At 41.9% G+C, this 4,058-nt stretch overlaps 1 pseudogene; it reads left to right on the top strand.

The window, feature by feature from the left end:
* The first annotated feature begins 262 nt into the window (after window positions 1–262).
* On the top strand, window positions 263–3,487 carry LOC132671988 (ras-related C3 botulinum toxin substrate 1 pseudogene; annotated as a pseudogene).
* The last annotated feature ends 571 nt before the right edge of the window (window positions 3,488–4,058 follow it).

The raw sequence follows: 4,058 nt of genomic DNA, 5'->3' as shown, positions 1-4,058 counted from the left end.
CCATGACATCATGACCTGAGGTGAAGTCAGACATTTAACCGACTGAGCTACCCAGGTGCCCCTCTTGTGTTTTTTATAATAAAAAATAAAAGTGATGCCAAAGAAACAAAAACAAGATATATCATTTTAAAATTCACATTGCCAGAGAGAAAGAAAAAATTCTAAATACTTTTACAAAAGAAAAAAAATCAGGGCATATTCAAAGTATAGGGAATTGAAATGACATTGTATTCTCAAGAGCAACAGTGGAAGGTTGTGGACAATGGAACCATGCAAAGAAGACAATAGAAAATGCTTTGAATGTGGCATTTCTCTAGTGAAATTTCAAGTGTGGCAGCAGAGTGGTGACTTTGAGTCAGTCAGTGACTCAGTTTACCTCCCACACATACTTTCTCCAGAAGTTGTTTGTGAATGTAATATAAAGGAAAAGGAAGATGTGGTTCCTCAAACACAAGGGACCCAACAGAGGAGAGACACGAAGCGGATCTTCTTTCAGTTATGCACTAAATCCAGAGATAAAAAAGTACAATCACAGTAAAGTATTTGGCTCTTCAGTGAACAACACTTATGCAATCTAATAATGTCTACATTGGGTTTTTGAGTTTCTGACGTTATATGTATATGGGAGTCAGTATATGGAAGGGGGTAGGAGTTGTCCCTATAATCCCTTTGTTCATCTTAACACTCTTCTTTCCCATTCCCTTCATACTTCATACTAGACTCTGGTCTCTATTGGACTACATAGTTGGTGATCGGATGGAGGTGTGAATACATACATCTCAGTGAATGGTGAGGTTGGGGAGGTCAATGACCAGACAAATGGATTATGTGTCAGGGGCACCAGCACTGGGATTTATGTGAATCAGTGGGGTGAGGGGACTGAGTGGAGGTTTGAGTTTGTAATTGGGTCTAGAAAAATCAAATACCTCAATGTTGTGAAATAAATTCATAAACCCACTATATATAATATATACTCTTTAAACTTTCCTGTACACTTGAAAATAGAGATATTTAAAGAAATCTTTAAATATTATTCAATTGAATTAACGAGCATTATGGCAGATGATTTTGGTTGCTTACCCAGCAACCATTCCCTAATGTCTTTGCTAATTTTGTTCAGATATTAAGTAGTCAAATGTTTTTAAGGGAAGCTGGCCTTTCACTAGCCCTATAAGATGAATTTTGAATAGTCCAAACTACTAATGGTGATTTAGCTCCTTTAGCAGTGGTTTAAAAATGCACATGTGATTATGGATAATGAGAGGTGAGAGAAAGTCTGTTGTAAGGCTTCTGGGAAATCTTCCCTGATGTTTAAAAATAGGTATGGGGGCATCTGGCTGGCTCAGTCAGTACAGCATGGGATTCTTTATTTTTTTTTAATTTTGCTTTTACATTTATTTATTTTTGAGAGACAGAGCACAAGCAGGGGAGGGGCAGAGAGAGAATGAGACACAGAATCCCAAGCAGGCTCCGGGCTCTGAGCTGTCAGCACAGAGCCTGATGTGGAGCTCGAACCCACAAACTGTGAGATCATGACCTGAGCCGACATCAGATGCTTAACCAACTGAACCACTCAGGCGCCCCAGGCATGGAATTCTTGATCTCAGGGTTGTGAGTTCAAGCCCTGCATAGAGCTTACTTTAAAAATAACAAATAGGGGCGCCTGGGTGGCTCAGTCGGTTAAGCGTCCGACTTCAGCTCAGGTCACGATCTCGCGGTCCGTGAGTTCGAGCCCTGCGTCGGGCTCTGGGCTGATGGCTCAGAGCCTGGAGCCTGTTTCAGATTCTGTGTCTCCCTCTCTTTCTGCCTCTCCCCCGTTCATGCTCTGTCTCTCTCTGTCCCAAAAATAAATAAACGTTAAAAAAAAAATTTAAAAATAACAAATAAATATAAAAAAATTAAAATAGGCCGAATAAGAGATACACTCTTCTTTCCCTTGAAGCCACTGGATATTTTAATGTCAGAACATTTTGTTTGGAGCTGCTGAAACCATATTGCAATTGTGAAGAGAGCCAAGAGAGGAGGACAAAGCTGCTGCACTGGTAAATGGAAGTGGGGAACAACCTAATGAAAGCCTGGGGCTAGTGAATTAACCCTTTGGCTAAACTATCTGGACATTTGTGAGAAAATGCATTTTATTGTTTCAGACAGTTGAGTTGATTTTCTTTTACTTGCAAGCAAATTCATCTTAACATATCCAAGGATTCTGGCCAAGCTAGTAAATACCTTAAAAAAAAAAAAAAGATTTCTAAAACCCATTGATTTTATCTTTTTAAAAAAAAACATTTTATTTTGAAACAATTGCCAACTTAACAGAAAAGTTTTAAGAAGAGTACAGAGAATTCCTCTACACACACACACACACACACACACACACACACACACACACACACAGATCGCATTCAAGTTTTGTGAACTGTCCCAATTATGTCCTTTATATTACCTGTAAAGGATCTGGGATCATGCCTTGCACCTAGTTGTCATGTCTCTCCAGTTTTTTGCAATCTGGGACGGTTTCTGAGTCTTTGGGTTTCATGATCTTGACATTAAAAAAAAATTCTTTTTTGATTTTCCTGTCTCTCCGCAGTTTTCCCCAGCTTTGGGTGGGGAGCTGCTGGGTTCCGGCTTCCGGTTGGCGGACAGCCAGGTGGTGTGGACAGCAGCCCCCCACCCCCACCCCCCCAGCACCCGGCTCCCTGCCCGCCCGCCGTGCCGCCCACCTTCTTCTTACCCTCAGTTACACAACCAATGCATTTCCTGGAGAATATATCCCCGCTGTCTTTGACAACTACTCTGCCAATGTTATGGTGGATGGAAAACCCGTGAATCTGGGTTAATGGGATACAGCTGGACAAGAAGATTATGCCAGATGACGCCCCTTATCCTATCCGCAAACAGATGTATTCTTAATTTGGTATTCTCTCGTGAATCCTGCATCATTTGAAAATGTTTGAGCAAAGTGGTACCCTGAACTGTGAAACCACTGTCCCAACGCCGCCATCATCTTGGTGGGAAGTAAACTTGACCTCAGGGACAACAAGGACACAACTGAGAAACTGAAGGAGAAGTTGATTCTCATCACCTACCCGCAGGGTGTGGCCATGGCTAAGGAGATTGATGCTGTAAAATACCTGGAGTGCTAGGTTCTCACGCAGCTAGGCTTCAAGACAAGGTTTGATTGGGGCACCTGGGTGGTTCAGTCCGTTGAGCGGCCGACTTTGGCTCAGGTCATGATCTCGCGGTCCCTGAGTTCAAGCCCCGCATCGGGCTCTGTGCTGATGGCTCAGAGCCTGGAGTCTGCTTCAGATTCTGTGTTCTCCCTCTCTCTCTGACCCTCCCCAGCTCTCACTTTGTCTCACTCTGTCTCTCAAAAATAAATAAATGTTAAAAAAAAAAAAAAAAAGACAGTGTTTGATGAAGCTTTTCCAGCGGTTCTCTGCCCCACCTCCTGTCAAGAAGAGGAAGAGATAAATGCCTGCTCTTATAGATAGATGTCTGGGCCCCTCTCCTGTCCTGTCTCCCTCAGAACCTTTGTAGGCTTTGCTCAAAGATGGTGGAGACTTCCCACTCAATGCCAAACTTTTGTTACAGGTTAGTTTTTCCCTAAAACCATTTTGAACCAATCAGTAATTTTTAGGTTTTGTTTAAAGTTTAAAGCTTTAAACTTCAACATTATATTAAAATTTAGCCCTAAAATGGCAAGTTTTCTTAAAGCCTCATTTGTCAAAAGCCCCTATTCTTGCTCAGAGTAAAAGTTGCCAAAATCTTGTGAACTAAGTTGCATTGCTGTGCGGAGAACACCCAGCACGAACCCGTTTAAGACCTTTGTCTTTAAGAAGAGACTGCAGTGCCTCAAGTTCAGAAATGCAGATACCTGCTAGTCTCTGACAGGAGAGCCACACAGCCTCCTTCACGAAATTTGCCACCTAACACAGCCCATGTCGGCCCCCTAACACTGTACTGTGTCTCCTAATGGAATGAGAATAATGACTCAGCTCTCTGGATCAATCTTTTTTATTTTGTAGTGAAAAAAAAATTTTTTAAGTTAGTATATTCGC

This window comes from Panthera onca, chromosome A3, assembly GCF_046562875.1.
Source record: "Panthera onca isolate mPanOnc1 chromosome A3, mPanOnc1 haplotype 2, whole genome shotgun sequence".
NCBI classification, from domain to species: domain Eukaryota; kingdom Metazoa; phylum Chordata; class Mammalia; order Carnivora; family Felidae; genus Panthera; species Panthera onca.
Note: the sequence above shows the minus strand (reverse complement) of the source record. Positions and strands in the feature narration are given on the sequence as shown.